The 10,030-nt window shown below is 36.0% G+C and overlaps 1 long non-coding RNA gene across 1 annotated transcript; it reads right to left on the bottom strand.

The window, feature by feature from the left end:
- Positions 1 to 8,898: 8,898 nt before the first annotated feature.
- LOC133519189 (uncharacterized) lies at positions 8,899 to 9,230 on the bottom strand. Its single transcript, XR_009799592.1, has 2 exons — positions 9,116 to 9,230; positions 8,899 to 8,977 (listed from the first exon to the last, which is right to left on the bottom strand). It is a non-coding gene; the product is annotated as an uncharacterized LOC133519189 (long non-coding RNA).
- Positions 9,231 to 10,030: the final 800 nt, after the last annotated feature.

The raw sequence follows: 10,030 nt of genomic DNA, 5'->3' as shown, positions 1-10,030 counted from the left end.
CAACCGCAATCAATTTTATAAACACTATAACACCATACACCATAACAGAAAGTTAGCACAAAGAGTTAAGGAACATATCACAGCTATCAAAATTCGCTAGGTGAAGAAGTCTGCTGTGGCTGACTGAGCATTTACTGGAGTCAGAACCAAACCAATGGATCGAGCTGCATAACCCTAATATACAGCAGAAAAGTGCGAGAAGCCATTGAAATCAAAACACATTGCAATTTCAATCGAGACGAGGGTTTGGGGATCGCATCCACATGGAATCCAGTCATTAGTAAGCGACAACGAATATCGATAGTCGAAAAATCGAATATCGTTAGTATTGTGTGTCGACAGAGTAACATCCCTAGTGCGCAAAATGTTCAAGTCAATAAACAAGACCAAGTGCGGGTAGTTCGAAAGACCCGCGCGGCTAGAAGAGGTTGATGTCAACTTTAGCCAGTCTTCTCCGAAACCACGAGGACAACGCCGTCCTCGAAACGTCGGAAGTAAATTTAAAACTTAATACGCGATTAAGTCCCGTTTATATTCCCGTTTATTGTAAAAATCGTAAAAGTTTAACTCAGTGGTTATAGGTTACTCGCATATACAGGGCGACATCGGAGACGTAATCAGTATCTACTTTTCCAGACCCGGTAATTGATGGCTATTTCAATGCAATAATAGTTACAAGAAACAAACATTGTTTTTTTTTTGTTAATTTTATCCTTAATTAAATTGCCGAGTCACTAAATCATGGTAACCCTATTTTTAAAATCATAACCTCTTTAGTTTCTATTAAGACTATTTTATTTTATGACAATTATGACACTTCATTTACAATGACAATGTAAGTCAGCGTTACTCGTCATTGTGAAAATTTGATTGTTCGTGGAAAGAAAAAATCTTTTAAAATTAAAGAATAACATTTGATCACGCCTGCGCCGTATAATTTCTCCAACCTAGAACGATATGATATGGTATCGTTTTATCATCGCAACTACAGCACGCTAGAAGCACAAGAGCTGTTTCACGAAAAATATCCTAACTTACCAATTCCGACACATAGACTTATCAACAGAATGCTGCAGAACTTACGAGATCACGGTCAGTTTCAAACACCTGAACATGCTCAAGCCCGCGGTGGACCACGACGCGTACATGAACATTTAGATAGACGTATTCGAAATTACTTTTTACGTAACCCGCAGGAAAGCACGAGAACAGCGGCTAGGCGTTTCAACGTCAGCCAATTTTTCAATCAAATGCCATAGGACTCCATCCTTATCACTTTCAGCCGGTGCAGGACTTAGTCTTAGCAGACTACCCCAGACGAGTTGAGTTTTGTCGGTGGTTACAAGATAATTGGGAAACTAATATTCTGTGGACAGATGAAGCAACTTTTTCTCGCATAGGGCTATTTAATGTTCACAATGAACATTATTGGAGTGGGTTATCCGCCTCTGGTCAAACGAGTGATTAGTCAAAATACGCTTTTTGTCAAAGGCTCGTTTGGTCAAACATGGTTTTGCCAAAAGTGCGATTCGTCAAAATGTGCTTTTTGTCAAAGGCTCGTTTGGCCAAACATGGTTTTGTCAAAAGTGCGATTCGTCAAAATGTGCTTTTTGTCAAAGGCTCGTTTGGCCAAACATGGTCTTGTCAAAAGTGATATTCCTAAAAATATTTCTTTCAGTCAGAATGAGATAGATCTTGCCACATAAAGTAGCCAAATTTATCTTAACACGCCTTTGGTGCTATCGGGATAAAGTCGTGTTAAGATATATTCGGCTACTCTTGATAACAATATCTATCTGATGTACAGTGGCGTTCAGAATTGCATGGACAATTTATGAATGAATTCATTCATAAACTGTCCATGCAACTTTGAACCCCACTGTACAGTCAGCGTCATATAGTACGTAGCATTCAAAGTAGTCAAATAGTTTGTTACTACATATAAAATCTATGGTGTACCGAACTATTTGGCTACTTTGGATGCCTAACAACTATATTATGCTAGCAACTATGTGATGACAATATTTATCTGACTATACAAATAAATACGTTCAACGACTTTAATTTCGGACCCATTTTGTACCTTGTCACAGTGACAATCAATATGACAGACACTGCGGTTTTTTTAAAGATTTTACTGTGTTACAAGGTACAAAATGGGTCCGAAATTAAAGTCGTTGACCTTATATGCCATGCTAGAAAGAAATAAAACAAGGCTCGCCAATTGGTTACATTTTTATATTTATGTATTTTATATTAAAAGTCACTATCTCACTATACAAATCACTTGAACCCCAAATGGCTTAACAATTAATGTCCGTGAGTGTACTAACTACGTGTCTCTGTTTTCTATTGATCATACTTATTATATTGGATCCATCTTAACGTGACAATTTTTTTTAAACATCTTATTACGCCTATCTTCCCATCGCAATAATCTTTTATCAGTCTGCTCAAGCTTTCGTCGTAGAGAACGCTAGCTCGAGATCTTTTTTTGACATCGTAATAAACTTCGCTTTTACGAATTTCATAATTGTAGTGAATTCCTTCTTTACGCAATTGATTAATGAATTTGAACAATGTGGACTTCCGGTTAACTTTTGACTGCAATCGTTTATGCCAACTTTCCACCATATTTGTTGTTCGATGACGTTCAGAACTGCAGCAGAATCTGTTGATGGTAATAATATTAATCCACTCCCTATCAACATATTCGATGAAATCGTTCATTCCCACTACGTTTTCTCCAAGTTCCTGAATAGACAGCCACGCTTCTGGAATGGCTGAAGCAGGCAACAATGCTATATGAGCTGTCAATCTAGTTATTTTCCTTCCTTCTTTACTGTCTGCAAAATTTTGTTTGGTTGAGTGTCTCCATATAGCGTATTGAAAATGGAAATAACATCCAATCACCTGTGCCTCAGGAAATATTTCTTCAACAGCATTGATAGTTGCTAATTCGTAATCGCAACGATATTGTTCTACTTGCAATCCAAATTTGTTTTTAAGGATATGGAACAAACGGTGGTATGTTTGCTGACATTTGTTAGGGAGAAAGGCATACACTATTGGGATTAAATTAGTGCATTCGTCTGTGCTATTTAGGTCAATGTGTAGCGTATAGAGCTGTTTAAATGGTTTTGGCACTTTAAATAATCCATCACCGAATACTTTTTTGGATTTTTTAATATACTTTTTACCTAACTTTGTAGCGAATATCAGTATTTTGTCAGAGTCACCATCTTCAGCTATCAAAAAATCCGTCGATAGTATGGTCGGAATCACAACATCTTCTAAACTCGAAAATAGTGTACCTGGTACATTCCAAGCCTTTAATCGAGATCGTCTTAGTGAATCCTTTTTACTTTTATACGTCGGAATAAAAACGCTTTTACATTCAACTTTTAAATTTTCTATCTGCTCCTCAAAAATTTGCTGTATAGGTTCAAAATTTTCCTGCACTTGAATTTTACATGTATCCAACACTTTGTCAATTTTGTTCCGTACGAAATCGGGAAGACAACTGTGTTTCTTATCACTTAATAGGTTTTCACGTTTCTTACACAACGTAACCGAAGCATTACACTGACCTCTTTTAGCACATCTCCATAATGATTTCCCGTTATCATAAGTCAAATTCAAGTGATACTTGTAGCCACCACGTATGAGCATAGGCTTGTCTCTTTTACTACGTATGAACTCTAGTTCAGTTGGCTTACTTGATGAAGCCATTTTATTGCAATTCACTTTTGCTTATTGCATTTAATGATTGATAGTTTATAATGTGTCATATTAATCATTGTCAATTAGATAAACATTTATAATCAAGATAATAATAAGTGGCCTGCCTCTAGTAACTACAATACCTACTTAAGGTTGTTTTAGAGAAGTTGATACTGGTTGAATATATAATGACGTATCCCATAGTATTGACGTAGTGTTATATTCTCTTTGGTAGTTTGTTAAATATAAATAACAACAACAGTCGTCAACGTCAAAAGTTGGTGTGAATATAATATAGTCGGCATATATTTATGGGTTTGCTCAATGTCTTATTTCGAAATGAATGGCGAACGTGTATCAACCCGGCAGTATGAAGACAGTGACAATTCAAATGAGACTTTAGGGCTAACTAGAACGCCTGAAAGCCACAACATGTGCATATTTGGTGGTTGCCCCATGTCACCAATACCAATTCCCGATAGACTAAGGGTGCTACTTTTAACTAAATTAAATGTATATATTTCTACGGGATCACGAGCGTGTAGCTATCATCTTCGCTCCGGGCAAAATTGGGAAGAGATAGCAGAGGCCCCTGATAATTTAGTGAATTTCGACAGGAGACACGTCGAAGATATAATCAAACTAATGAAACTAGCTATGGCACCTATTGCCGAGGCAATTGCGGATATAATATTATAAACCAGGTAGGTAATAGTCATTAAAAGGTTTTCACTTAATAAAATTTGTAATAAAATTGATAAAAAGAAATTAGTTGTTTAATTGGAATGCAATTTAATAACAAAAATATTCGTGTTAAGTGCTCCACGAGGATGGCCATAAGTCTATCTATGCCTTCCTCCTGGATAAAGATTGTACGGACAGATGCGACCATCATGCCCCCTCCATATCTAAAACTTAATGTTAGTAGGTACGGCCCTCTGGTACAGTAGTACTACCAGGTAGTTCTACTGGTAGTACAGATGATACACCTTAGGGACACTAGTACTACTTCTAAAAATACAAGAATATCCCTCGGGTTTTGTCATAGACCACTGCATTAAAAGTTCAACTGGTAGTACATATGATACAAAATGTCTACTATTTATGAAGTGTTCGTGTTCTCTTCGTATTCTGCACCAAAGTTTTTTATTCTCTGTTTGGCCTGTAGGTTGACTGGTAGAGAATGCCTATGGCATTGAGTCCGCCCTTTGTAACTGTATTTTATACTGTGCAATAAAGTTTAAAAAAAATGTCGTTATCGATCGGTCAAAATGTATAAAAAACACATTTTTTTAGATTGTATTGCTAAGCCGCGTTTTCACGTAGTGTTCTGAGCGAGCATTTACTTGTTCGTGTGCTGACGAACGAACATTTTACTATGTGAAATCCTGTTTTCATCCTCCCAAGAACGAACGAATGCTCGCTCAGAACACTATGATAATCGCGAAAGTAAATCTATGTCAAAGAAAAGGTACTCTCGCCTCTTTGCTCTTTACTTACATAATTAGACTGGCCACTTATTAATATCTGTGAATTTTTATTCTTTTCGTGAAAATATATTTCTGTGACAGATTACACGACATTCATGACATATCAACTGTGTGAATTTTGAAAAATAAAACATTTAAATTCCGGAAAAAATATGTTAAGACGTGCAGTTGCAGCAGACGAAGACAAATGTCTTATTAATGGGTGCAACGAATTGAGACTTCACCGGCCCTCCGATTTTCACAAGGCAATGTTACTCAGTAAATATTCTTTATATTTACAACCAGATACACTACTGTGTTCGCAGCACATGGACACGGAAGAGTGGACTAATATTATTGATGAAGCAATTACAACCGCAGACAGCTTTGAAAAGGAGCATACGGAAGACATTGTAGAAATATTTAAAAGCGTATTGCAATGCATACAACTAACAGTTACATCGGCATTGAAGTAAAATGTTAAACGTACCTATTATAATAAAATAAATAACTGAATGTAATTTTATTTTTATTTATAGTTAATTTTGAGATTAACTCGAGAACAAATTAACGTAATTTTTCCATAAATAATGGAACATCGATTTCCCCTGTAATTAGCTGCATTTGAACATGCTGAATATAAGTGTTCCTATCTACAACAGGCTTAGACCGTTTTTTTGCAGGTTCTGATGTCACTGCGTTAACAGCGTGAAACATGGCATCCTTCTTAAGGATTTTTAAAAGATGCAAAATGGTTGGTCTTTTTTTAAAACTTTTGTTGAACTGACCGTTCCAACCCTCACAGACGTTATTTGTCCGGTGCCGCTCACCGAAAGTGCACCACAAAGCTTTCTTCGGCATCCAATGATCTTGAACATAAGATAAGAATAGTTCCAGCTTATTGTTACTTCCCATAACTTTATTTTCTTTTAGTATATAATGTAACCCTTCATCAATATTAGCTTCTGGGAGAAGGGGCAAAACCATACACAAACTGACGATTTTGTTTGTTTTAGTGTTTCGTTTTATAATCGTTAGTTTTTTCAGTAGAACTACCTGGTAGTACTACTGTACCAGAGGGGGTACGGTGAGCTGAACAGTTTTATACCTTGTCGCATTAAGCGTCATGTTAACTGTACCATACGAATTTGTTTTAATGAGTGAAAGCGACACGGTAGTAAAGCGAACAAGCGACAAGGTAATAAACATGAATATACGCGATTAAGTCCCGTTTTCTTAAAATCAGGTAGTAAAGTGTTCAGCTACTTATGAGGTTGACTGTACCATTAACTATCGAAAGCATTATCTAATGAATCGCGACTTAGACAATATTATAGTTTGGCAAAGCCTACCTTTGACCAAAAACAACTTTGATGAATCGCGTCTTTGGCAAAACCCACATTTGACCAAACGAGCCTTTGACAAAAACGTTTTGACGAAATGCGACTTTGGCATATCGCTTGTTTGACCAAACGAGCCTTTGACAAAAAGCGTATTTTGACTAATCACTCGTTTGACCAGAGGCGGATAACCCATTGGAGTACCCGAAACCCGCACCTTACAAGAAGAGATGCTTATCAAGTACGGTTTACTGTTAATGTTTGGGCGGGAATAGTACACAATACTGTGATTGGGCCACATTTCATAGAGGGGAGACTAAATGGCAATAATTACCTAGAGCTGTTGAGAAATGTTGTACCAGAACTACTAAGAGGCGTCCCAGAACAACATTTAGACAACCTACATTTTCAGCATGATGGTGATCCAGCAAATTTTCAGCACAGAGTCAGGGATTTCTTAAACGAGGAGTTTCCACAACGATGGATTGGACGAGGTGGCCCAATAAATTGGCCTGCACGGAGTCCCGACCTTACTCCTTTAGACTTTTATCTTTGGGGTGATGTTAAGAGGATTGTTTACAAACAAGAATCTAACACCGTGCAAGAAATGCGTCAGAAAATAATAGCTGCATTTGAAGAAGTAAAAGCGAATCACTTTGCTCTAAATCGCCTTAAAAATAACCACATGCGACGAGCAGAATTATGTGAGCAAGAAGGGGTGGGCATTTCGAACGCCTTTTGAAATACATGTAACTTTTATTTATTATTGAATTAAAAAATATTTGTTTTCATGTTATTTTGTTTGTGTTCAAATTGAATTCATGATAGTAACGCTCATTTTATTTAAAGTTGTACACAACACTTTTTTTAGATTCGAATTTTTTTGTTATTGCTACTCAGAATCACGAGATAGCTCTCTTTACCCGAATAGGAAAAAACTGTTCCAATGTTTTTATTTTCATTCCGTTACAATTTTTGACAGACTTTGTATGATGGTAGCGGAATGGAAAGATCGAAAAATGTATGGGTATTTTGGAACACTTATCTCCTATTAATTGGAATCGAAACAGCTCGTAATTGTGAGTAGAAATATCAAAAATCCCAAATTTAAAAAAGTTTAGTGCTAAATAAAATGGAAGCAAAAAAGGACCCACGCATGTCGTACGGCAGTTAACTAAGGTTGATATACCTACATACAAAACCTAGCGAAATAGTGTTGTTTTGTGATTGCATTTAAATTGGTATTCAAATGATAACATGTCATCAACTTCCTCGCATTATCCAGGGTTTTGCTAAGACTCATGGGATCAGCTTTGCAACTAATGCCTAGATTTAGCGTAGGTACTAGTTTTTATGACATCGATTTCCATCTGATGGATCTGACCTTCCAACCTAGAGGGTAAACTAGCCTTATTGGGATAAGTCTGGTTTCCTCACGATGTTTTCCTTCACCGAAAAGCGACTTGTAAATCAATAGTACATTACGATACAAGTGCGAAAAAAAAGGGAAATTCGAAACGAGTGGTGATAAATTAAAACACGACCGAAGGGAGTGTTTTAAATCGACACGAGTTGCGAATTACCTATTCGCACATGTATAAAGAAATAAATTGGCGAGGGTGGGCGATTTACTCAACGATTCCATTTTCGCCTTGCATACCTACCTACAGCACCACACAATACTGGTCGTTAGATGCCAGAAATGGTCGGAAATTACCTGAACAGTGATTTATAACGCCATGCTTTGTCGGGACTAACACAATACGGCTAACGGCCCCGACACAAACACGGATACCGTTAATCTGTTTAAGAAACAATTCAGAGATAAATAAGACTAGGGTGACGGACATAAAACCTAGGTTAAAACGTATAAACAATAAGGTTATTATGTTACTGTAGATATACAGGTAATATTTCTGTTAATAAAAATAATGCTTCGTCATCAAAAAATCAATAAACCATTCCAAGATTTAGTATTCTCGCGTTATATTTAGATACCTACATTAACAATGTTCACAATATTACGTTCATATACATACTATATATCAAATGATATATTAAGGCATTCCAAAACAAGTAAAATCGCTTAGATCTATAAGGAGCTAACAAATTAGTTACCGGTATTTTAAAAGATGGTACTTTACACTGAAACGATCAAATTTATGTAGAAATTAAGAAAACTTATGATGGCATTTTTTGTTTTTATTTACCGAACAAAATAAATTAATTATAATTCACTCAGTAGAGCCTGTTTATGTGCAATGAAGTAACATACATACATAGTAAATAAAATAATTATCGTACGCATTTCAATCAATCAATCAATTTTTCGTGTTATGGCTCCATCAAGGTGTTGATGATTCTGCCAATGTCGAGGTTGGATAAGACACGGCTAGTATATGAATCTTATTACGGTCATAGACAGTGTTCGGTGGAGTATCCGATCTGCAAAGAAATACAAATTACGACTAACTAATAGACTACATACAACTATTAAACAATATGAACACTACACTATGTACAGAAAAAACTACAGTTAAGTATTAAATCTACGAACTTATTGTACAATAATATGATACATACTACAATTTAAGATTATTTTTAGCTAGGAATTTACTCAAAATACCACAAAACGGAGTAAAAACTAAAGTTAGTAAAAAGTTAATATTTACTGGACGGCTAATCTCACGAGGAAGAAAATCATATATAGGATAACGTATTTTAGGACACTCCAATAAAATATGATTTGTAGTACCCTCGTCCAGTCCACACTCACAGATAGAGCTGTCCCTTATCCTCATTTTGGCCAAACGCACAGGGGAACAAATGAATCCAAGGCGAAGCCTAATAATACATGACGTGATTAATTTTGAAAACCCCTTGTTCTTGAAAAACCATGGTCTAACTGGGATATATGGTTGCAAACTACCATAATGTATGCTACTTCCAGTTTTATAAGACGCTTGCCACACTTTATTCCATTTTTCATATAACAAAGGTCTCACAGAGGATCTTATATCACGAATAAAACATTTATTATCTGTAATCAAGCCCTGTTGTATAGCTGATTTTGCACAAACATCTACTATTTCATTGCCCGTAATTCCGGAATGGCTAGGTATCCATGCTAACACAACTTGTAAGTTTGTTTTTTGGCATTCTCTAAGTTCATCTTTTATTTTTAAAGATAAGTAAAAATTATCCCTAGAGTGGAATGGAAGACTCACTAAATCCTGCAAGCAGCTTAGAGAATCCGTTAATATAATTGATTAGTCAAGGTTATGAGATCTAATATAAGAAACAGCTTCATATAGAGCTACAGCCTCAACAGTAAAAATTGATGTTTGAGGAGGGTTTTTGAAATTAAGAATAATTTTAAACTTGGGAATCCATACAGCTGATCCTACATAGTCCTGAGGGCTTAATTTAGAAGCATCAGTGAATATTTGCAACCATCCCTTAAAAAACCCATCCATAATTTGATTAAATTCAGAATTA

Source organism: Cydia pomonella, chromosome 1 (assembly GCF_033807575.1).
Source record: "Cydia pomonella isolate Wapato2018A chromosome 1, ilCydPomo1, whole genome shotgun sequence".
In the NCBI taxonomy this organism is placed as follows: Eukaryota; Metazoa; Arthropoda; class Insecta; order Lepidoptera; family Tortricidae; genus Cydia; species Cydia pomonella.
This window is presented reverse-complemented; position numbering and strand designations above follow the sequence as displayed.